Source organism: Helicoverpa armigera, chromosome 2 (assembly GCF_030705265.1).
Source record: "Helicoverpa armigera isolate CAAS_96S chromosome 2, ASM3070526v1, whole genome shotgun sequence".
In the NCBI taxonomy this organism is placed as follows: domain Eukaryota; kingdom Metazoa; phylum Arthropoda; class Insecta; order Lepidoptera; family Noctuidae; genus Helicoverpa; species Helicoverpa armigera.
In genome coordinates, this window is record NC_087121.1 from 14497000 (window position 1) to 14524443 (window position 27444).

Below are 27444 nucleotides of genomic sequence, written 5' to 3' on the forward strand. Positions count from 1 at the left end.
TATTTACTGAAATTCGTATTCAACAAGCGCGGTAAGGAAAGTAATGTAAATTCACTATGAAAACATCACTACAAATAATTTCTCTTCCATATTAAAACATCAGATGAACATCATTATGCGGAACGAAAGCTCGCCACCCGTTTTTATGAAGAGGTAAAAATACGAACCTAAATTTTACACATTCCAAATTTACGCGCGAACACGGCACGAGAAAACAAATTTCGTAAAATAAACATAATTCATGAACATGTAACTAGACAATTACTGTAGGTACATTCATTTTTTGGCTAGAGTTTCACGTTTGTGGCATTCATTTGAAGTACTCAAAACCGTGAAACCGGGCTTTTCAATGTTTGGTTTTCGTACATTACGCAAAATGATTTCTTCTTCAGAAAGAGACTACTCAATAAAAGTTCAATGTGATGAATTTATTACATTAAAATGTCTAGGTAAACTCAAATATTTATTTTTAAAAGATTGAAGTTTCCCAGGACGCATTGATGGATTTCTTAATACATTATGTACCAAAGAACACAAGTGCATATTTTCTCATCACCGACTTTTATAGCGTGGGCAGAAAGATAAACACCTGTTACGTTTTATATCTTCTCTTCCTCAGAACTCTGCGGAAATTTTCAAGTTGTGTTGCTCGCCCACCTTTTGCGACTGCAGCAATCATGTTAGGAAACATTTTTATTAAAATTAAATAAACAGAGCGGGAGTAGAGAAACAAAAATAACGCGGCCACTAGCGCAGTGACGCGCCGCCAATTTCAGTTTCGACACATGCGTTTCACGCGAACGCTGTCATCATATTAAAACTATTCGCGGACAAAATAAAAATCAAACGAAATCCAGTTTACGCGTTTAAAAGGATTTTTCACGCCCAAAATACTGTGTGACTTTTTTACTTTTGTTTCCTTTTCGAGTACAAAATGTTTAACAACACCACGAGTTACAAATCGAGCGGCGGCCGAAGTTACTCGAAGACATCAGAAACAAAAGTTCCAAAAGGTAATGTAAATTTTTGTTTATCTTAATATTGGAATTGGACTTGAAATTCTGTGTGAAATTACACGGCCCAGTGAACATGTAACCGCAGTAACCGCAATCCAATTGACTACTTTTACAATCAATTTGTTGGTTCGGAGTTTTTGGGTATCTGTAATGTGTGTTGTGATTTTTGTGCGTTCCTTAATAAGATTTGAATTAGTTTTATTTTTCGATATTATCTTATATTGCATTTGTTTATTTTATTTAATAAAATCTGATTTGAATAAGCCGAAAATATGTAGGTACTTAAAATTATTGATACTGACTGATATCATCAATGAACGTAAAAAGAAAATTATTTAAGTAAATAAAGTACAGACTTTGAAAATAAAACGCCTACATTATTATTTTACGTCTACTGCGATGCCGAACCTACTTAAAATTCATAGTCAATCGTCTAGGGGCACTGTAGTACCTAATTTCCTTCATTTGAATACAAGAACTTGAGAAATGGTTAGTGCCGAATTTCATATTTCTCTCTTCAAGAATAAATTCAAACGATTCTCGACAATAATTATTAGAACTAGTAAACAATTTGGTTTGTTTTGACAGAATTCAAAACAAATCTATATCTGGCAGATACCGATGAATTACGATCGTCGAAACTTTGGTAGAAAACAAGAAATTCGAATTGTTTTTATACTTTCTGAGCATCAATCGACCTTCAACGTTGAGCGTTTAATTTGTACAATCATTTCTATTTGAGGAAACGGAACTATGCGCGTTTAATTAAATCCGGATTAGTAATTTGGCGTCTGTGATAATTATATTTGGGGAAGACGATTATAAACGTCAGATAGGCATTCTCTAATGAGGGTTGCTACTTGTCAACCAAACTTTCTGACGCCCCTCCGCTCTTATAGATGTTTATAACGTTTAATTAATATTAATTTCGACGACACTCAGAAGTTATATATATGTGTAATTTTCTGTTTACAAAAAAATATTCTTAATACAATTTACGATGGAACTCTTTTATACAGTATTTTTACGGAGTTTTCAAACTATAATAAACTTTTGTTTCCAACGTTCTAAATACGGAGCGAAGTATCGATGATTCGAAGTAGAACTCCACAAAACATGCTTGAATGGGATGCTTCGAGAAGCTTAAACAATGCAGCAAATTGTTTCAATGCTTGCTAGTTATACGCATAGAATGTATAAACAGATCTTTGTTATTCGGTAGCAGGGATGAAAGAAATGCTCTAAGAGGAAACTCGAAGGAAGAGGGAGAGTTAAGGAGTACAGAGTACATTTTGGTACGTTACTCATCTTTGTTTGGAGCATTTGTCAAGGACAGGTCGGTGTATTCGAGCCTAATGTAAAATTTGCATGTTTTGTGGCGGAAACCTGATTTTTAGGTAAATTACTTAGAAAATATTTTGAGTAGCTATACACAGGAAAATATAAATGGAGTAATTAGATGGGTAATATAACATTAAATAGGTAGGTATTAAATGTTTCGGAGATCTTGCTAAGTATACTTAAGGACTTTTTATGTTTTGGTATTTTTAAAGTAATTGATGTGATTGATGCCACGAATTGCGGTCAACAAAAGCTAAGGGTTCTAATAATAAAAGGTATTGCTGATGTTAACTCAAAACGCTAAATATGTACTATCGACATAAACCTAACAGGGAGGCTCAAACATGAAGCATCAATAACTATTCGATATCCACAAGATAGGGATTACCGAATCCCGCTTACTAAGTACGGCCAATATTTAGGGTTCACCCACAAACGAATGATGCCGTTAAAACACTGTTTCGTATAGGCTCCCATTAACTTTGCGTTCACCCATCTTTTAGTGTTATTATAGCGATCCCAATCTTCATAACAAGTGAACCACGATGATTTACTATACGTAGGGAACCTTCACTTTTTTGGCGTTAAGGTAAATTATTATATGTATCTTTAGCCATGCTATGTTAGGTGGGCTGCAGGTTTATTTATAGATTTTTAGGATGTTTCAATGAAATCGGTTTTATGGAACTATAAAATAAAAGCGTCATGGTGATTTATGTATCAGTGTGATGTCATAAAAGTTGGCTGAATCGTTTTCGGTGTGTAACAGAAAAATTGTAATTTCAATGTCATTAAATTGCTACTTTTATAGGTAGGTTCGTAAATGCAATAAGCGTATTTCAAAACGGAACCTTCTAACTGCGGCCTAAGCATCTAGCTTAGTCTGAAAGGTTCCATTTCTACATCAATTTCTCAATGATAAGAAACTTACATGATATTTCAATAAAAGCAAAAAAAAATACGTAAAAAATATGAAGTAAATCCGTCTGTTAGCAGTACGTACATAAGGATGATCATGCCAATTATAGGATAATGTATCTTTTCAGCTGGAACATCAAAGCGGACGTTTTATTTTGAGGGAGATTAATGGTGTGCGTACACTTCTACGTAACATATTCGCGGGTTTTTTTAGCAGTCTTAAAATACACAGGTTCACTTCAAAGTGTGTAGAGTGGAGTTTGACCGTATAATATGGTAATTTTTTAACACGTAACGGTAACAATTTTTCGCAACGATAATAATTGATTAGCTTTAAGCACTTTTGACTGCATCTTCGAAGGTAAAATGACCCACATTTTGCTCACCAAAATGCATGCCCAGGGTCGTGAGTATGGGGAATTCCCCAGGCATAGGGGTGGCCAGAAGTGAAAGAACGAAAGAAGAAAGAAAAAGAATAAAAAAGTATATTTTTAATATAATCATGTTTGCTTTTTTAATTTACTATGGCCAGGTTATTGCTATTTGTAATGTTTTCTTCATCAAGCTTCATTTGTTTCTAAATCTCAAAAAGATCTCTAAACCTTTCTTATCTCCAAAAGTCAACTGACTCGTAAAAACAAACCGAATAAACACTGAGCCAAAAAAAGACTTCAAAAATTTTCCAAATAAATAATTCCGGATATACATAAGGAACAAAAGCCGCCTGACCTTTTATAAGCAGGCATATTTAATGAAGTTAAATCATGTGAAAGAAGGGTGCGAATAGAAATCTCGGTAATGGCCCCTACATTTTCCTCCCCACTGTTTTTCTTGGACCTTTACTTTTCAATGCCAAAATTAAATTAGGAATGAATTGTTACTGATTTTTTTATGTCGACCGTAAAAAGACTCTTATTTTATTCTTTGTTCTTAATGTAACTAAGTTTGCTGGTATTAGGACTTTCTTTAAGTACCTTTAGTTTTTGGACCGATTTGATTAGTTTTCCATTACCAATGTTAAAATGTTTGAAACCAATCATCACAAATGCACTAACTTAACTAGTTCTTATTTATTTTATACTATCTGAACTCCATTAGCAAACGCTTAAACTCAATTAACACTAAAACTGTCTGAGAACGATAATTATGCAATCATAATAAAAACGCGCAAAACTTTAAAAGAAACATAAAATAAAACGTTTCAAAGGAACGAATACAAACTTCAAAGTATTTGTTGTTCATTCGAATAGCCGTGTAGTTCTAGAAAAGCAGAGGCAATAAAATATGAAGGCGCACTGTACAATGTACATCGTCTGCATTTAAATAATATCGCAGACTGAACTTTTGCCCAGATTTTCTCCATGGTTGCCGACGCCAGAATTATCAGCGAAGCGAGAAATTAAAGTAGCCGTGAACAGCATAAAATTAACTAAGTCTCTCTTTCTTGGAGTATTGAAATATTTACAGAGCGCATCAAGAAAACGTGCCGCGTAGCACTTTGATTTGAACTGACGCAACTGTTCAAAGTTCGATATGCAAGTTTGGTAAGACTGAAATAGACAGCACATTAAATAAATCACTGACCAAAGAAAAGTTTTCTCCATTCGAATGTAAATAAATGTTAACACATCTGTCTCACGCCTTTTAAAAATAAACAGTACTTTTAACAATTTTATCGCACTTGTTCTTCAAATTGTATGAGTCCGTAGCTGGTCTTATAAATACTCTTGGTCTTTGGTATAAGTTGCCACTGGTAAGGTCTTAAGGTGGCGTCGGATTTCCCCCAACGTTCACTAACTCGCTACCATTCCATTCCATGCACTCGGATTTAAACACTTAATTGAATCAAAAGTTTATTAAATTAACACTTATCATTTGTAGGCTGGTGAAGAGGTTCATTAATGATTTATTACGCTGCTGCTGAGATAATAATAATAGTGTATTTCATTATTTATTTGTCTGATAGTAGAGCAATGCTTCTTCTGTGCGTCTGCTACATTTTCTTGAAGTTACACGGTGAAATCTGTTTTAATTAAATTTGGGACAGAACTTCACTTGGGGAACTTGACTCAAACTTTTATAATTTTTGTGTACTTACATATAGTTTATAAAAGCTAAGTATTGCATTGCACTCGGAACAGCATCTAGGTACTCCATAATAAAAACTTCTAATTTTATCGAATTTTATGAAAATGAAGAATGGACCACATGTACCTACAATTCACAAATACCACGAGTATATTAACATAAAACGGTACACTCCCCATCCGATCTGATTTGCTGAGCTCGCATATATCTTATTCCGAATCGAAGATCCAAACTATCAGTTAACGCGACCTTATTGAAATTCCTCACTGAACTTTGCCACTAGTGTAAAGTTTATCGAACATGGTATCATTTTACAAGGAAATCATAATATGTATGGGGCTGCGGGATTGTTCGAAAGAGTTACCGCGGCCCTGGAACATAATGGGCGTACGAAGAAACGCTATGGATTTTTTGTCAGTAAAAGTCTGACACTCCTTCACCGCTGCTAACCCACAGCGGGAGATGTCATTTGATGATTTTTGCCATCGTTAAAAAAAAGCATAATATTTGTGTTTCTGTCACAGCGTTTAAATTCATAGCGTTCCTTATAAATCTCGAGGCGACTTATAACGTGCATATCTCTTTGTGATGCGGGTGCATGGGCCCGGAACTTACCCGGCTCCGTAATCCGGGTAAGCGGATATAGTGGTTAAAAAACTAGCGTCCTCAGCCGTGTGACGGCAAGGCCGGGTATGCGTATAGATTGGGCGGCCACTTGCGCGGAACGGGTAGACAGGCCATTTGTAGTGTCAAGTTGACTTTGAGACAGATGTGTTTGTCGTATTTACATTTGAGATAGCTTTGTGCCTAATGTATGAAAAGTAAAGCCATTTATACTGCAATAATCAATGGTTTTAGCAGCTAATTACAACGTAAGGTACATAATAAAACATTTAATTTAAAGTTATAGTAGACTCGCGTAAACGTTTAATATGGAAGTTTTGAATTCTCTTGATGTGAACTTTCCGAAGTCAATCGTGTTTCTACTCCACAAAACAAATGAAATAATCGAAAATTGAAAAACAAAAAAAAATAAGCGTAAAAATCGAGTCCTAATCCGGTTTGATCGGCAGCGCTGGGCGTAATCAAACACACTCAACTAGCACGCAAACAGCTCGCCAAAAATACGATGAAACAATATTGATTCACTCTCCGTGAGTTACTGAAATATTTATTCTGATAAGCATTATTCGTTGTTGTTCAAAAAGTTACCAACCCCACTTGATTGTGCTTTACAAAGTTTTAAATTAACACAAAAGTTGTTATTGCGAGCTGTTGATAGCTGTATTTATCATACATTTTTAACTTAACAAGCAAGCCATTATTTTCTTGCTAATAAGAATTTTTTGGCGTGTAATGTTAAAAATGTATGAGTAGAAATCCCAGCTTGTGGTTTAGTGTTTAATTATTCAGGCGTAATGCCTTAAGTATTCATTAGAAGTCCCCATTAATAGCGGTTACTCAGTACTTTTGATAGCAGAATTTTCTAAACAAACAAGACAACTTAGCGACCCGAGCGGTTCGTGTTAGTTTCTAGTTTAGGACATAAATCTACTACATTACTTTAATAGAAATAAGAATAGGTAATTTGTGTTTCCATAAGTTATTCCTGTTTTAAAAAATGAATCGTCTAAATTATGTAATTTTGTAGACCATAAATATATAAAAAAAAACTTTACTCTCGTAGCACGATTGTTGTACTACAGATGCTAAATAAACTTTTTATATATATTATTCGCTGGTGTACTACCCGACAATCTGTGGTGTTAAGGCAAAAGGGGATGAGTCAGAAATTGTGAAAAATGAGTTAATTACACAGTTGGGTAGAAAATTTTACGAACTATCATGGTAAAAAGGAGATAAGTGAATATAATGTATTTTATTTCGTGAATCTCCAATAAAAAATACGAGTCTAGTCATAAATAGCAAAACCTAAAAAGTAAAAAGGAGTTTTGTCTAGTTATCTTCTTATTGCATACGTGATCCTTTACTTATAAAATGAGGTATAATGAGATAAGTCGACCTGTGCCTAAATTCATATTCGTCGTTCCGCGTTAGTTGCATTTCGCGCGCGAAGTTGACGTCTTTTTACTAGTGCAACGGTGCAAAAAATCCTAAAATTATGGTTTACGTGGGTAATTTGAGTGTTGAAACCTACAGAAATGAATAGAATTAACAAGTTCGATTTAACGTAAGTATGATGGATTTAAAACTTTTAAATTATGAGCTGATTCGGATCTGGAGGACAACCAGTATGGTTTCCGTAAAGGGCGTTCAACAGTTGACGCTATACTGCTTCCTCCACGCATGCAACTGAGGGTCCTGGCGGTCCTGGCGGAGGAAGCACTCGACCGGAGCGAGGTGGTTTTGGCGGTGTCGCATGACATCGCTAACGCGTTCAACACCCTGTCCTGGAATATCATAAAGGAGGCGCTCCGTTATCATGGAGTGCCAGGGTACCTCCGAAGATCTCTTCCTCAGGGGTCGGTTCTCGGCCCTCTCCTGTGGAACATTGGCTACGATTGGGTCCTGCGCGGTGCGCTTCTCCACGGCGTCAGCGTGATATGCTACGCTGACGACACGCTAGTCACAGCACATGGGTAGACGTACCGGCAGGCGGCCATTCGGGCCACAGCCAGTGTCGCGCAGGTCGTGGGTAGGTCTTGGCCTCGAAGTGGCCTTGCACAAATCCGAGGCCCTTTGCTTCCATGGGCCAAGGAAGAAGCCACCTCCGGGGTCCAGTATCGTGGTGGGAGGGATTACCATCGCTGTGGAGCCGACAATGAAATACCTAGGACTCGTTCTCGAAAGTCATTGGGACTTCGGGCCACACTTCCAGCGGCTCGCTCCTCGGTTGTTGGTCGCAGCTTCAGCGCTCTCACGCTTGTTGCCCAACCTCAGGTGACCCAATACCTCCTGCTGGAGGCTCTACATGGGGGTCGTGCGGACGATGGCGCTTTACGCCGCGCCAGTATGGGCGAACACCCTGACGGCACGCAACCTTGCAGTGCTGCGAAGACCACAGCGAGCGATGGCCATCAGGGTTATAAGAGGATACCGCACGATCTCCTTCGAAGCTGCATGCCTCCTAGCCGGATCCCGGGACTTCGAGACCGACAGCCCTCGCGACACTCTATACATGGCGCGAGGAAGCGGTGGGGCGGGCCGAGCGCCTCGTGCCTCAGCAAGTTGAGGTGCGCAGGGCAGAGCTCCGCCAAGACCTCATTGCGGAATGGGAGCAGCGACTTGCGCGACCCACGGCAGGGCACGCCGCTCTCGTGGCGGTAAGGTCCATACTGAAGGAGTGGCTGGAGGGACGCCACGGCGCCCTCAGCTTCCGGCTGACACAGGTCCTTACCGGACATGGGTGTTTCGGAAAGTTCCTGTGTCGCATCGGTCGGGAGCCCACGCCCGAATGCCACCACTGTGGCATCTGGGGCAACGCAGCGCCGTGACCTAGCGGCAGCAGTAGACGCTGCGGGAAGTCTTTCGCTGCCGGCTGTCGTGTCCTGCATGGTCGGCAGCGAAGATGGATGGAACGCCGTCGCCTCCTTTTGTGAGGATGTGATGGTTTTAAAGGAGGCGGCGGAAAGGGAGAGAGAAGCTGCTTCCTCTCTCCCCGCCCGCAGCAGACGTGGAGGACGTCGCAGGCTGACTGATCTCCGGCCACCATAGGGCGCGGCCTGCGGTCGACAGACTAGGGGCGTCTTCGTCCGATCAGAAACAGGCCTCGAAACGGTGGCGTTGTGTTGCGAGCGCCTCTTTTAGTGGAGCTTGCTGTGGCCGCTGGGTGACGGCCACAGCGGATGACGGGGCCCGCCTTTGAACATCTGGGGGGCCAATAGCTGTCGGGGGTGCGGAAGAATGCTTTGGCGATACCCGTGCCCTCGACAATAGGTAATTGAAGGCAACACTGGGTGGGTTTTTAGCCGGTAAGACTTCGGCACACCCCCTCCACCGACCCCAGGTGGAGGGAAGTCCATGAGGATTTCCCCCCTGCCAAAAAAAAAGGTATATACGTAAATAATAATAGCAAATAAAGAGACGAGTCGTTCTCGGATTTTTTTTAAATTTGTACCGTGTTATGGAAAAAGGAGATATGTCAGTTATTTTAATAATTAAGAAATAAAAATAATTTTCGGGTACATAGAAAAGACGACTAAATTAATAAATGAAAATTAAAACAGAGTTGTATTAATTATTTCTATACACTTTTAATTAAACTGCATTTTTATTACAAAACAAACACGCATTTTTTTGATTAGCCCCTGGTGAAAAGTTGTGTTTTTTGACTCATCCCCTTTTGCCTTAACACCACAGAAATAATAACGCAACTTGAACATCTATTTATGCAAACAGCATTACACCAACTATGGGATTGACGCAGTACCACTACATTTGGCAATTGCAAATGCCAAGAGCATTACGTTGCTTACAAACCAATTCAAATCTATATGCGAAACATCGTTCCGACGTGTGAAATCAGAGTGGAATTGATCGCACATCATTGCTATCAGTTGGTAAACTTCCATTGCTTTACTTCCGCGTTTATGGAGATGGAATGTGGGGAAGATTCTAGCTACATAAGGTGTGATAAGCGCTTTAGATGATGCTGTTTATGGTGTAGGAATATCTTGAAGAGTTCTTACTACATTATTTTGCTTTTCACCTAGCTCGTCGTTAGACTTTCTATTGTCTCATGGCAGAGCTAGACTAGCCTGTGGCTCTTCTTACACGCAGATAAATGGACGCTTATAACCCACCTTTCAGCTTTTAGGAATTATTTTGCACTCCCGGTTAAATGTAGCCTATAGTCTTCCCCGTTACAGAGGGCTATCTAACAAGAAATTATTTTTCAAATCGATTCAGTGATCTAGAAATAAGCGCGTTCAACAAAATTTTACAAAAATCGTACAAAATTTTTAGCTTTAGAATTTTATGATAGGTTTCAAATCAATTACTTTGTAAGTACTGTATTCTGTATCTATTTGTTTGCCCGTTGGTCGCAGCGATAAAGCAATGTATGCTGTCGAATTGTCAAATAGAATGAAAGCCCTAGTGAATACGCGATTGTTTCGCTATTAATCTGCCGTTGTATGATCTATTCGCCAGTTCAAACATTTAACAGATTGACCAACCTATTCAGAATTGTCCTGTATTTCTACACTTAGTTGCACTTAATACTGTTTAGCTGTAAATCTTTTAGAATAATCTCTTCTTTGAAGCTCAGTAAGATAAGGCGTCCGTAATATCGAATAACTTATTCTCAGTACCTACTTTATATTTTACAAAGGTTCAGTTTTCTAAAGATTTTGTAGCTGACCCCGATACATTTCTCGTGTGTATTACACTGTAAACGATGGCAAAATAAATGTACCTACACATCACAATAATGAAAGCCGCAAAGGTTATGGCTGGCTTATTTTTAACCCAAGTCTAGTAAAGTATGAAACAACGAGCCACAATATACGGCGCTCCTATATAAGCTTCGGCTAGAGAAGCTAAATTCTCGGTCTTGCCAACTTACATTATTATATTCTATAGCCGTTGTTTTCCTGCATCCCTTACTTACGCGGACACTGAGATATGGCCTGTGCATACTGAGCTAAAACTTCACATATGATATACTACGGGTTCACTTACAGCGGCTATTTTTAAGCGAATCTCATCTGACTTGGTTCAGATTACGCTCCTGGATAGTTGACTTTTCCATCTATCTTTCGCTATCGAAGACTTTGTTTAAACTGTGAATTGAAACCTTTAGTCTTGATTAAATCAATTCTGTGAACGTATTCATTTCAAAATACTGCTTATTTTGTATCTATTCTTAGCTTTTTCTTGTTACCTGTACCGTGAATAAATTACTTTGTTTCAACATTACATCAATTTTCCCTGACTAGTTACACAGCATCCAGGAGACCACAAATTGCTAATAATGTTTAAGTGCCAAGCAATTAGGCCCGCTTATTGAAATAATCCGTACGCAAATATGAATTTAGGGCTATTGCTGAAAATTCCCAATCAGCAATTGCATTAACGGCCATGATCCAGTCATTTATTTTGTGTTAAAATAAAACAACACCACCTTAATGCCTTGCAAATATTTCTAAAAATTCTTTGCCCTCGACTTTTAAGCTACAACAAAGAGGGTAGGAGTTTATAAAAATTATCAAGTAAAAATATCGTATTCTTCAGCAACCCCGAAACCATGAAAGTTCCTTATTGCTCATTCAAGATGCCTATTGTCTTTTTTTATTCAAAGCGTATTATCTCGAACAATTTGATGACGTGGTTCGTTCCGACAATATTGTTGCCGACTGAAAGCGGTTGTCCTTAAACAGCCGTCGTGGCAGAACAAAATCTTATCGTATACCCACCCTTTCACTCAATGCTTCTTATTGCGACGAACTCCGTATACTTTGTATAAGATTGCAATTGTCTTCAAACCTGGGGTTCAGGGGTGCAAGTGATGAGAATATCAGAATTTCATTGTTCGATGATGTCACTTCCCTTTGATGTAATATTTTAAGCAAGTTACTTAAGACTCTTATTTCATATAAAACATGTACCGAAAAATAAAACGATCAAACATCATATTTGTATACCACAAAATGTATAAAGCGGCAACTGATTCACCTACCTTCTGCAAACAGCATATTACACACATTTCCACAAAAAATACGCGAACGTAAACAACAATTTGATGCTGGCATTATCTAAACAAACTTGTAATAATAAAGTAATTATTTAACATGTTTATTTAGGACGATTCAGTAGAATTTAAATATAAGTTTACGCTTGTTAGCCTCATTAACGATTTGATTAGATAGGGTTACCTGAGTTTTGTAGGCCACAGACAGAATAGTTCTGTTGGTTTAGGATCTTTCACTGTTTACATATTGAATTATCCGTTGTTTAGTTTTAATGTAGGTTTAAACTGAATTGGTCTTGATCTTATTGTTGGCTATGAAAATTGGTATCTCGAAGGAATAGTTATCATCACGCTTGGCAACGTATTTGAAGTGAAAGATGCTGTTTGCGTACAAATATTATATGTACCGTGAGTCGTAACAAAGTAATATCTTAGTACACTTTATGACTTGGCTAACGTTGCCATTCGTAAATCTAAAGAAATTAGACCTTCTCTTGATTATGAGCTTTTAATTAAAGTTTTAGTTGTTAAAAGTATATTTTACTTTGGTTGCCCGGGTAACTGGGTTGTGGAAGTCAAATAGACAGTCCTTATACAACACAGGTACTCAGCTTCATCCACTTAGACTGGAAGCCGACCCCAACATAGTTGCGAATAGACTATTTTTCAGTGCGATTTCAGCCTCGAAAATCAAGAGGGGGACTTTTAACATAGGTGGGAGAAAACTGGGCAGATGCAGCGGTCTATTAGTTTCTCAATAAAGCTTATACCTTGCACCATACACTAAGGATTTATCACAGGCGTGCTAAGGTGTGCTTGTTATTACAGTTTGTTTGGCAGATAGGACTGCAATCGTTACTCGGGGCCGCGAAGAGATTCTTCAAAGCCGTTTTATTTGCGACTGCGATACTTATTGTACCCCTTTTTAACTTCAAATTAAGCGGGATATTACTGGACAGATTGGGGAGATTAGAAAGGTAGTTAATGTTCTCAAAATTTATTTCTTTTGTCCTAGAAAATATTAAAAAGTCCTTTACAGTTGTTTACGTTTTTTACAACTTATGAACTTTCAAAGTTCACTCTACCATGAAGTAAATGCTCGCCGTGTAAATAGTGACGGTAAACGTTGAGAGTATTCTGCATAACCCAAACAGAATCCACCGGTCAACGCGTGTTCATAACTAAATATGGCATTTAAATTGTCCACAATGGAACACGAAACGCGTTAAGTCGTCATAACCATGAAATAAGCTGAAACTAGTAGCCCGGCGAGCATTAAATTCAGTTGAACGAACTGCATTAATCATTCGTAATGCAGGGCGGATGACATATTTCCAATCTGGTATGGTCATGCATCATCCATTCAAAGTTCCATTTTAATTTACCTCTTGTGCTTAGTTATTACTAGAAATTTCATCTGAATTCGTTCTTTGTTCGATGAAATCTGAAGTATATTTTGCTTTCGTTTCAGAATGTTGTTTCAGTAATAATTACTTTGGCAGTAAATAACAAATACATTTTCAGAAAACGAGGCTTGTTTTTGATAACTAATAGAATTTTATCAGGCTGGCTGTAGACATTTTGTTTAACCAACAAACAATGTACCTGTAGTTCTCAACAATATGAAACGTCTCGTCCACATTTTTCGTACATAAAGCTTTTGTTCGCTCATTACTAACGACATTTTGTTTCGCCTGCGGGTATCTGAAACTTTTTTGACATCATTATTGGGGTCGCACGTTTTTCCTCGAGGTTAAGGTGTTTTGAGAACGTCGGTGCTTAGAAAATTTAAGTGAAGAAAAACTTCGAGATAAAAACGTGGAGTGCGCATTATGAGCTAGGCGATCAAGGTCGTATAAATTTACCGTTTTATCGATCTAACTATTGACATAAGGATCTTGAAAGTTGAGTGTGTCGTAACCGTGGTAGTTTGAAGATTGTTTGCGGGATTTGTGCGGCGGATGTTCTTGTAGGTCAATACGTTTCGTGGTTGCGATGCCGTGGGAGATTGTGGGGTAAGAAAACTGAAAATTAATTTTACAAGATTTCAGCTTTTGTAATATCACTCTTTACCAAAAACCATTGAAAGTGTGTATTTTTTGAAAGTTTTTTTTTGTAAGTTATCTGCACCTTGTTTAGAGGTAGAGAGACAAAACAACTTCTTACTCAAATATACATTTACTCTTTTGTTTTTACATCCATCATCTCCTTGGCTTTCCCACATCACAACCTGATGTTCAATATGGTAATAATTGAATAATGTGTATAAATGTTCTGAAAACACTTCACGTAAAGCCGGAGTGAAAGAAAATTATGTATGTGCCAATCAGGACCTGTATTTCATACCGAAAAAATATTTTTATCTTTTACTATAGTAAGTTGACTACTTAACAAAAGCCAAGAGACAAATTATTTACAAAATTAAAGGTATTAAAGGAAAATCTTGCCTTATTGACAACTTATGAATATGAATAAAACATATAATTTTTGCATCTTTACGGGCTTTATTTTTAGACAAATAATACGAAGCTTATAAATATTTAAGTAAGCTTTATAATTAAACGAGCAATACTCAGAACGCATGACATTCCCTCAGGGGAGTAAGCGTCATATTTCATTTCACTTTAAATAGAACCATTGACGAACATTTAGAACGAATTGACCAATTTATCAAACAAATGTACCTTTTGTCGTTCTATCTCATTATGAAACTGGATAGGTGAAATTGTATATTTCAATATAGCATTCGAATTGTGGAGCAAAATGCAACTCTATTGTGTAAGACATAAAGCTTAAAACTAAATAGAAAAAATGTACACGACAACTGGCCACAAAGGATTAATATAATAAACCAAATTGATATTAGTTTTAAGGAAGTCTATTAGTTTTAAGGAATGTTTAGTTTATTGTTATTTAATATTTGTTTAGTATTTCATATTTTCACCTTCAATTTACCCTACCGCTATCGAATATCTCTATCGCTTTAAGGTTAAGAAAACCCAATTCTGGGTTAAGCTCGCCGTTGTACATAACTGTCTGTATTCCATATGTATTTACTGTTTAAGTGTGCAATAAAGAATAAAGATAAAGAAAGATAAAGTCTTCTATAGTACCTACATATTTATTTTTGAGTCGATAATGATGTAATTATTCATTTGTTTTCAATTGAAAATTACGTATGTACGCACAGACTTAAGTCCCAAAGTTGCTACCCAGATATCAGATACTTTTAGCAAATATTGATTCATCGTAGCCTATACGACGGACAAACGTATTCACTCCGAAGGGATCAAGCGCCAGACATTTCAAATGACTCGTATCCATTAAATTAAACCCCGAAGGGATTTAAACCTAATAACACAGATTTGAATCAGTTTGCTGCACAATAATCATAGGATAGGCGTACTGTGAGGCTACAGGGGAAATGGGAACAAACAGCTAGAACTAAGTATTACAATGTATCACACTAGTATGACAAACGTGATAGTTTGTATGTATGTTTGGTACTTTTCACTTAGAACTGAACGGATTTTGATAAAATTTAGCAGTGACAGTAAGTACGCGTGAAACTAAGGGGAAGCGTTTATTTGTACCTAATAATTTTAGTTCCTTCTTTTTGTTGTGTGTTCAAAGTTTACTACGAGAACTACATTAATAACATAAATAAGTATTTTTTACTGTAGTAAATCTATTCAAAAGCGTAAGAGACTGACAGAGTTGTTTTCATAATTTTCCCAAACAGGAATAAAAATTATGTAGACTGTATAATTTGTTGGGATCAGCTTTAACAGAGAGTGGTAGTCACAAATGATGGCACTGGTTTAAAATTCAATTCAGTAATCGCACAAAATATTGGTACATAGTTTTAAAATTAATACCGCGTTGATTGCATCAACAATTTTTTTATCAAAACTAATCCGACATGTGCACGATACCTACTTAATTTTGCCAATCACATCATGCCTTTGCTATTCAAATTTGAACCTTATTACTGAAGCATTAGAAAGTATTACACAGTTTACAAAGAAATGCATGACTTTAAAGCTAAGGCTGTTCCTAGAATCAGACTAATGGCAGTTGATTGAGCATTTACCAAATAGGGCTGCGCTTACAAATGTGATTCCTTATTATCTATGCAAAGATGTCGATAACTTGAAGATTTGAAGCCGATTTGAATATGGTAATGAGAGAATTCTTGATTGATATGAAGTGATTAATATTGTAAGATTTGTGATGTGTGGTGTAGACATGCTATTTTGAGTAAATGCAGCTTTAATGTGTGCCTTTCAGACAGACTTAACTGTATTCCACTAATTGCATTCTTAATACATTTTACTTGTTCTGATTCTACTTCTGATGAGACTGAATAGGTACTATTTACACAGAAATTGATATTATCCAAATCAACAGTAGATTAAGGAAAATGTGGTATAGATAGTTCAACTCAGATTTGCGCACGGCCCTATGTGTGCGTCGGCTTGTAAATATACAACTTTCATTCGTGTGACAGTGACGTCGTCCGAGCATGACGTGTTCTTATCGGTTTTTGTTATGGGTACAGTCGTTTACGAAAATGTCTAGTTCTTCAAGTAGAAAATGTTTAAGGAGTCAGGTAGCGTTTCAAAAAATGAAACATTCAAAGCTTTTTATTATTACATTTTACAGTTTTTCATTATTTTCTCATACGTTTTTTCAAATTGACATTGACAGTATTTAAGAAATAAATGAGGTGAAATATCTAAGATGAATTAAATACTCCTTACATATTTTCTAGCTCGGGGTACGCGGACAATAAATAAAAGTGTGGACTAAGAATGTAAAAAGACGTAGGCATAATCTAGTATAATAATGTAAACAAAATGTGTGGGGAATTTCAAAAAATTATATTGCTTCGCATAATGTCCACCAAAATAAGACTGAAATAATGAAACTCATAAATGAACGTTTAAGTCAAACTGATGAAGGGTTGTGGGGTAATACTTGTCGACATGTACAAAAGAACAAAAAAGAATACTATAGACATTTTGACATGTAGTCAAAATTTCTAATTGACCTTGGTGAGACTAGCGAATCTAAAAATTCATCATTTATTTTTCAAGTAGCGATTCAGAATCATTATAAATAAATAAACATTAAATTACGTAATAACTGTTTTTCTTTAAACAGCCGTATACCTACAACACCTAAATAACTTTATTTGTACCCGACTGTACATCTTGTCACGCACACAAAGTCACTGTATATGTACAAGGGTTACCCACACATAAGGCCGCGCGCAAGACTGAGTTGAACTTACTATAAACTATTTTACCTAAACTAATATAACGCCTCAATTATAATATAAGGCCTATTATTTTAGGTACCTAATTATGAATATTAAAATACACTAACTAAGCTATTAACATAATTTAAACGCCATAAAACACGAATAGGAAAAATAAAACACCAACGATTCACGGAATGTTTTATACACATTGCGGATTTATATAAAGTTTACTGGTATTAATGTTTGAAAGTCGCGCAATGGACTGCGAAGTGCCGGAGAGTTCTATTCGTTTGGACTCGAGTAGTGTAACACCTGTTTCATAATTAGACATTCCACAGTTAGTCGAGATATTCGGACGGGACGTTGAATAATATTCTAGAACTCGAATTTACATTTTCAGCATTTAGTTTAAATCATAAAAAATATTATTATACGTCCGTTTGTTTTTCACAATAAAACTGTTAACAAATTCTGGGATAAAATGAACTTCTCCGAACATGGCTATTTATTGATACGAAAAATTTTCTACTGTAAAAAAATCATTTCGGAAAACGAAATTTTACCTAGGTATTTTTGCTTCCAAAATCCTCTCTCGTGCATATTAAGGTATTATTACCCTTTTCAATTAATTTTCTTTTAAACACCATCATATTCAAAATCAAACAAAGCATTACCTTTGCTCATTGTAAGGAATCCTATAACTCATGTCACAAAATCCCTTCGCGAAATCAAAACTCGACTGTCTCAGTTTCATAAATCGTCGCACCTAATGTATAATTTTAATATGTAACATCGTATGAAACGGGTGTGGAAATCATAATAAGATGAATATGGGAAGGATATATTACTCTTCAGCGTCAAGAACTGTAAAAGGACCCATGTCACCTGTACCCAGGTATTCACTAGATAAACCTGCGACTTTGCTCGTATCAAAATTTATATATCCCACTCGAGAATCGTCGTAAATTCTTCAAAATTAAAGTCTGATTTTATTCGGTCTAGATATCTTAGATATGAAATCTCCACATATATAAATTTGTTTAAAGTTAAATATCTGGTTATATCAGCTGTCCACCACGAGAATATGCAATTGTAGGTAAATCTGTAGTAATTTCATTTATAGTAAACTCAACTGGTCTACTATAATTGAAAGTTTCAGTTTTCCACGAAGCGGTAATTTAGGTACAGAAAGACAATTTTTTTTTGCCAAAGTACTCATCTTATTTGGACTTTTAGGAGGCACGTAAAAACTAACCTACGCTGCAAAAATTAAATTAGATACAGTTCAAAAAATACATCCAATAAAATCCTAGTAAAATTACGTATTCATATCCTGACTCCGAGACATTATGACGTATATAACCTCCGTCACATTGCACGTCCGAATTCAAATAAAACATTGTGTCAGACTGTCCATATAGAACAGAACATTAAAACGTCGTTTGGGACTTCAAATAAAGATTTAGATGCATAAAGATCTATCGAACGATCAATACGGGTATGAGAGGGGCATAAAATAAAATTGGATGTAATAAAACGGGTTATACCTGGTGCCACAGCCGCGGCATATCGTTTTCCTAGCTATATGAGTGGGGCTAGGAAACTGGAGTTTAAAACAGGTAATTTGGACCAAGGAACTGAACAAAGAGGAACTACTTCAATACGATTAAATAACACATCAACACTTATGTACAATAGCTGCGTGCTATGTGCAGCTACTTTTCTGCGGGTGAAGATCTCCTCTGTGAACGCAAGACCGTTCGTTCTAGTCCTCCTCCGCGAACAATCTCTGATCACCGGTGCTGTCAAATGGCCGTTTCATTAGACTTTAAACAATACACTATCTGCATCTTTTGCTTCTACTTATGAAAGGTTCACGGAAAACCCACGCGATGTTCGTAATTCGGCTTACAGAGAATTATTATCTCACGCGTTAGGATTAAAACATGACCTTAATTAAAATAACTATAGTAAATTATGTAGTTTCCAATAAAATTTGATCTTTGACCTTTAGCGGGCTCACACTAAGGTCATTAAAATGCCAGCGTGCCCACACCTTCCAATAAATTCAGTCGAACATCGAAACATGAATTTAAGGTACGCAGAAAATTTCAAGAACAATATTTAGATCATTCTTTGGAGTGTAAAATAATACGTGATGGATTTTCTCTTTTTATTAAATTATAAAAACAGTTGAAAGCAATTCTTATATTATTGTATAGCAAACGGAGTCAAAGTGAAATGAAACTAATTTTACTAAAATAAGTTATCTCTCATCAAAGACTCAAATTCCAACTACTTCTAATTAAAACATACCAAAACCTAAAACTATTTTAATTTACAACCGCCAACAAAAGCCTAATTCACTTCAGACAGCATAATTAAGGAAAAACTTTCTATAATGCGTTCACGGCCGTGTCATTATGGCGTTAATTACTTCCAGATTGGCGAGATATTTCAAGCCAATTCCGCCCAAACATTTTCATTGACTAAGTTAGAACGCTTATAATTGATTAGAATCGGTGTGTTACGCCATCTTGATTTGGCATCGCTCACTCTCACGTCTTCATCTCAATCAACGATGAGGAAAACGAAAAGCGCAAATGTTACTCGTACAAGATACTTAGAAGTGTTGCCGGAATTTATATTGGAGATTAATGTACCCGATTAGACTGTAGAGTTGTTCGCACAAATTATATTGTTCTGGATAGCTGAATAAAGAAATTGAGTTTTTTTTCCTTGCGAGAGAGGTCTTCCTTTCGTGTCTCATTCTTCCTCTTCTTCTGTTTTAATTTAATTAAATGAAAAAAAAAACACACTACAATGTCATATTAGATATTGAGAGAAAATAACATTCGATTCTGTTTAGAATGCTTAAGTAAGAAGTGCTTCAGAAGTAAATAGAATTAGACATTAGAGTATGTTAGTAGATAATATGTCAGATCAAATTATAAGATGGTCTTTCGTGGTATTCTAAAAAGGGACAAGAACCAACTTATAATAAAAAAGAATATCCACTTCTCTTTTCACAAGTATCTGTTAAAAGGAATAACATTTGCAATAACCTTTTTAAAAGTGGTCAAGTAGCCAATTTAATTTTATTCTTATCAATGGGGATAATAGAGCCCCTTTTACATTTTTGGCTCTTATCACGCGACCCTGCCCTCTTTACAGTTAAGGGCTCCTTTTTTAGAGATTTTTCATCGTCTTCATAGACGTGGGGAAGAAAGCGTTTGTGGAGACAAGTAAACGGCAAGTTATTTTATGTATAAGGTATTTAATGAAGCTCCCTTCAACTGTTAAAGGTTCCGTGTAATAGTGGGCGGCTTATTGCCATTAGTCGAGCTCACACACAGACTCACCGCTGCTACTTCACAGAACTTACTCAGAATTTCCTAATGGAAATAAACCCACACTACCTTTTAACAAAAATTAATCTACACGACATTTTCAGGGTTTCTTGTAAAATAAAGAAGTTTTCTAGCTATGTTGCTAAGAGATATTGAAACAAAATTAAAAATAATAATCTACGCTAGCAGTATTAATTTCGTTAGGTTAGTGATTCAAAACATGACATCTAAAATAAGAATATCTAGGGTTTCTACTAACAGATTTTGGTAATTGAAACCAGACGTCCTGGCAATAATTACGACTATAAATTTTAGGCAGACTTGAAAAGGTAACTTAAGTTAAATAAAACGAGGTAAAGCTTCCCATCCATAATGTAGCCTAGATTAAATTGCTGTCATATTAATTCACATTAAACACTCAGATATTTTATAACTAAAACTAGACCTTTATTTCCATCTGCGGGATCGTTCGAAAGAGTTACCGCAGCCCTATTACATAGAAAGCTTACGAAAGAACACGATGGATTTTTAGTCAGTAAAAGTCTGACACTCCCTCACCGCTGCTCACCCACAGCGAGAGAGCGCATTTGGTGATTTTTGCCATCGCTAAAGAAACACAGCCTTTATTTACATTAAAAATAGGAACAGTAACTTAGCAAAAAGCGTAAAATTATTTTCCCAAAATCCGCTGTTTCCGTGGCCACAAAGCGACAGTTAGATGTGCAGAAACGACGCGGACCATATCCATGGTCCCAACTCCCAGGTTTATACCGTTAGGTGCGCTCCGGAGTATCATGACCAATCCGAACGAATCGGTTTATTATATCTATGTGCCCTTTTTTCGCTGGATGAACTTTGAATATGCGAATAACCTCCGTTATGAGTGTAACATTTTATGGTGTACATTTACATTTTGTTTCATATGAATGTAGTTCTGTTTAGGTTTTTTTTCCGTTGAGGCTGCGAGATTATTCGAGTTACCTTGGACGTGGTACCCTAAGAGCTCTAGAGTAGGAACTTAGGTGAGATAAAGACACTAAAAGTTTAACACTTCTCCAAGATGCTGATTCCCCATCACCAAAGAAAAAAAAGGTTATAACTACCATAGTATAACTTTCATTCTAGAGAGAGAACTGTTTATACCATATTCACTACGACAAATACACCACCAATCATCATGTTGTTATTAATTGGCCAAAGGGGTTGAAAGCATATTTCTGTGAGTTGTTATATACCTATTTTCCAAAGTCCTACTTACCTACTTTACTCGTCCAAAATTGTTAAATTAAGTAACCAAGGTACATCACATGTATCTCTTCAGAAGAAAATGCCCTGAATAGACATTTGTTCGATCGTAAACCCTTACACAACTCTAACATACACAAACAAGATAAATCAACAATTCAATAGCCACACCATCTATTTGTATGCGGAAATCCACATCCGATTGGAAGTGGGATACCAATCACTCAGCCTCTTCACTTCTAATGGAGCTGTCAGATTTAATTCTTAGTTCTATAGAACTTGCTTTTAATTTGCTTTTACAACCGGCCAAATGCGAATATAGAATTGCACACGAAGGAAGGTATGTAAGTGGTACCGTTAGTTATAAAACGGACAAAAAATTGTGTATGTGAATCACTCCTTGTAAAACACTGGTTCCCAGCTGCATCCAGTTAGACTGGAAGCCGACTCCAACATAGTTGGGAAAAGGCTAGGCAGATGATCATCATCATCGTCATCATCATCATCCTCCTGCCCTTAGATGATAATAGTGTCAGTATGTTGCCAGTATTCTTTGTTGAAAATTTCTACCAACTATTACGGTTCATGAGATACAGCCTGGTGCTCGAGAGACGGACGGACAACGAAGTTAGTAATAGGGTTCCGTCCTACCCTTCGGGTACAGAACACTTAGAATAATTCAATAAGATTTATAATTATGCAATTGATGCTCAACGTTGTATAGCGTACATTGTATTCTGACTGTGCATTTTGGTATCACTATCATCATCAATACGAATGAAAAAAGTTATAAGTGATGTTAACGAAAGCCTATGTTGTTGAAAAAACAGTGGTATTTTTACTGAGTTCAATACACAAAAATTCTAAAACATTGTCGACAATATTGGACAATATTATTTAAAAGATGGATGGCAACCCAAAACAAACACCGGCGCCATAACACTGTCTCTGTAAATTTATTTCACCTGAAAGCAATGAAGTTATAAATTAGATTACCTTACATTATGGGTGCTGGGAATTAAGCCCATGAACTTTATTACAGGGTTCATGGGGAGCCCTTAAAACGTGGGCAAGTAATCATGTTTAATGCTATACATTGGCTCGAAACAATTTGTCTCATGAAGGATCCATCGCTTCTGATTTAAGAGACTCGATCGTAAATTGTATTCATCGTAGGTTATGGTTTATCTTTATTCTACTCGGTTGAAATAAGCTTCTGTATATACATTAGGTATATTGAATAACAGGATAAGATTTTTTTTTTCCATAGTAATTGGGTAAGACAGAATGACGCACGTAAATATGATGGTACATAAGTACATAAAAAGATGCGGTTGACTTTTTCCAAGGAAATACAAAGCACGGTTTCCTAGTACTACATTCACAATCCTTGAGAAATATGTACAGGGTTTGAGGAGTCTTTTGTGAAAATATTTTGATGTGGCTTATGCGGAAACATGCCATGTGAATATTCTAAGATTGTTGAAATGCTAGATGCAGGATTCCGCTAAAACTCAGCATTGTAGCATTATCTTCAAAAATAGGCATATAAAAGTTACAAAAAAGAAAAGTAGTTAAATAATTTCATTTATAAACTTTTTTAGATATGATTTGGTTGGTTTTAAAATAAAGTTTGACACGGTTTACAACGTAAAGTTAAAATTTATCAGTCCATGTAAAATATTTCTAACATGTTCGAGTCAATTTTCGATCGCGTGCTATCTACCCAGCCCCGAGCCATATCTTTGTAAATTCTAGTATTTGTTTCACGCACCAAATGGAATAGCGAGTGAGCAATGTGAACGTAATGTAGAAATATGTGTACCTATCTACGTTTTGTGAAAGTTAAACGTTTGTCTCTGAACTTTCGATTGAATTTGTACGATATCGAGTGAACGGTATCTGCGGATATTTTACGCTCTTAAGGTCTCTATATTTACAAGTAAAAGGTAATTAGAATAAGGATATCTGTATTATAACGAGTCTTTATTGTCTACACCATCTACACTAATATAATAAAGAGGAAATATTCTGTTGTTTGTTTGTACCCCAAAGGCTGCGAAACTACTAAACCGATTTGAAAAATTCGTTCATTGTTCGAAAGCTACACTTTTCCCGAGTAAAACGCAAGATGTGTGACGCGAGAGAAACGCAAATTATCATTATCAATCACAAGTATTTTTAGTTTTTCGTAAAACGTTGGTACATAAACAATCATCATCATCATCATCGGCATATTTTTTTTACCGTTCCATTGCTGTATAAAGGCCTCTTCTCATAAAGAGAAGGAATGAGCGTTAATCACCACGCTTGCTCAGTCAGAATCTATCAGAGATATACGTACGTAGGTACATATGAGAGATGTAATAATGTTGATTGCGCTCAATAACTTCAAGGGCGAACCCTGACTTGATTGAAGGAGTTCGGCCACTGTTTGAACATTAAAACTACGAAACATGTGAAGGTGATTTAAGTTTTATATAAAAGAGGATGAATGAGTTTTAGTTCCGTCTAAAAATTTCCAATATTTAAGTACCTGCTTACTTACTTAACTACCTACATTGATTTTTACTTAAGTATATTTTTTTGTTTTCCTGTTTCTATTTTCACTAACTTTATATTCCTTGTAATTTCCTCAGTATCTATTAAACCTCAGAATTTTATTCAGTTATTAATAATAGTTCTTGTATCTCTTATAATAGGTAAACAAGTATACCTATGCTTTCGTGATGTCATTATGTTGAAACTACAACAACACAAAATGTATGCAAGAATAAACTACAGAAAATTAAAAAGAAACTTTATAATGATACATCACGCCGCATGGCTCGGATAACAAAGTCCTTTAATACCGTAATGCAGGGATGCATCACAATGTTCTACGTAATTACATTAACGGCTCGAGTTAATTTCGAATAGCACACATTTTTAATGAAGTCCTAGATACACTGAAGGACTAGACAATGGACTTTGAATTAAGCGTTTTTAAAAAGTAGCGACACCGGCGTCTCTTTGTGAATAGGTACCTACGTAAGTTCGTTTGTGGCATTTCATATGTGTACAAAGGTATGTAGAATTGTCGACGTTCAGAGTTCTATGTGTGTGATGATATTCTATTATTTGGTATGAAGGAGCGATGTCTAAAGTTTTCATGTGCAAAAACTAGTACTTATTAATTTAATGGTACTAATCTCCCTCAGACTTACTGCAACAGCCCAAAGTCAGCCAACTATTCTGCGAAAACAAAGGGTAATACAACACAATGTTACAGTATTAAAATAAACACGTACTTCGTGGACACATAACTGAGATTACGGTGCTCCTAAAATATAATTGCATAAAACAATTCAAGCTGGAAATATGGTCTAAAAACGTACGAGATGGGGCGAGAGGTTAAATGCCGCGAGAGACCATTCCGGCAGCCATTCCGCTTGGTCATAGCCATTTCCATTAGTGGACACTAACTAATGAACATAAACGATCCGAATTTGCCCGTTAAAGATAGCGGTGGTATGTACATACATTATGAGAAAGGCTGCTCATTGATATTACTACATATGATTCAATAGACTGCCTTTGCGAATGGGAGCGATATGAAATACTTTTACGCGTGCATCGATTAGAAATACCGGATGGAAAAATCTTCTCGCCAATATGTGGTGGGGCTGACAAAATAGAAACTGTTTTTCTAGTAAAACGCACGTGAATGGTAGATAAAATTCTTCCTCTAAAATATCGCAAAAGAAATCTTTTAGTTCGGCCATCGATACTATACGGAAAAACTCGCTCAAAGACCTGAGTACTCATTTCAATGAGTAACGAAACGTAAAGGTTGTAAATGGACTGACGCATAATGAGACCTAGCCTTACTTTTCATCAAATTCCAACTTAACTTTCGCATCAAATTCCCAATAAACCGTTTCAAATTGATTCCGTTTATTTGGAAATTTAAAATGAACCTGCTCGTTTTGCGTTCGATATGATTGAACATTCCCAATTTGAATACCATGAGAGAAAGTTAGCTTCAACGAGCAGTGTTTACGACCACATACCTATATAATCAGTAGAATTGAAATAAAAGTTAGTAAAGAAAAACTAAACATTGAAGCATATTTACGTATAACTTACTGTCACAACCGATTAATTTATGTGTCAATATTGCTGCTCTCAAAATCTCATTGGCAATTGTCTCAATCACAGATTAAAATATACTCGAAACATTGCCAATATTATGTTTTACTGGCTAGTAAAAAATATCCAAAGCATTGCCAAGGGGTACATTCTGGGTTCATAAATTTGAACGGTTCACTTGTTTTATCTTCTTATTGAGACACTAATTGTCGTGTATACGAGTATTTTCGTATACCATCTTATCTCTTAAGATGCTACGATTAGGTGTATATTTTGAGATGTCTCAGTTTTTCTAGTTCTAACGACTGATACGCAATGTAGTGACTTAATAGCGTACGTGTAGATATCGAGTACTTATTCCAAGATATTGCAAATTAAGAATATCAGCATTAAAATAACTTTAGTAAATAATACAGAGTCTAAACTAAAAGAAAGTCCCCAAATATTTAATTACCTACGTTATATCTAATACCAACTTATTTCAAGTAAATACCAAATATCATTTAATATCCCTTAATAGCGGTGTCAGAAAGTTTATTCATGTCGTCTTGGAAAGGCCACGTCAATAGTTTCTCGTCGCCTCCGGCCTAAATGAAGATATTCGTGAAATTTCTCAAATTGCCTAAGTGGGAACCGATTGTCTTGGGTAGGTAGAAGGTTTAATCACCTAACCCTTCTGAGTGGGTTCCATAATGATAATAAATTCAATATCCGCAAATTATGAGCTTGGGTTAACGCAATTTGCTGTTATATTTACAAGTACCTACTTAAGAAGAGCTCGCGTTAAAATGTTTTCGTATATTGGATATGTGAGTCGTATACAGAGTGATAAGATTATTCCTGGAAAGGCTTCCTTTAAGGTTAACTCAGACAAATTGTTATTAGCTTCCGCGGTTGTGTTGGCTTTGTAATTATTTTGTAAACTGGTGAATAGGCTACTTAACCAATGTGTTAAACGAAGACAACAGCTGTATATAAAAAAGCGCGAAGTAAAAATCAACATGTCTGTGAACTACTTTGAAGTAAAATATGTCACGTATACGGCCTGCTCAACACCCTCTTCAAAAAGTATGTAATACTATCAAAGAAATGCCTATTTTGCTATATTAAAACTTTTTACATTTCTGTGCGTTTTTAACACCCGACGCAAAAAGAGGCCTATTATAAGTTTATCTTAACTGTCTGTGGTATCGTAGCTCAAAAATGGATGAACCAATCATTGTTATATTTTTCTGTATCTTAGATTTAAAGATCTACCCCCTTACTTATAAACGTGAATTAAAAATAAGTAATACTTAAGGATTGTTTAAGAAAATTCTTACTTATAAACGTTGCTTAAGCATCTCTTAACTAACATTTAATCACTACTTAAGACTTTAAGTAGTGATTAGTTAAAATGTTGCTTAGAAGGTGATTAGAGATTTTATAAGTAAGGGG

General features: G+C 36.2%; 1 pseudogene; it reads left to right on the forward strand.

The window, feature by feature from the left end:
- The first annotated feature begins 645 nt into the window (after positions 1–645).
- LOC135118534 (uncharacterized) overlaps positions 646–27444 on the forward strand; it is a 77085-nt pseudogene continuing 50286 nt past the window's right edge.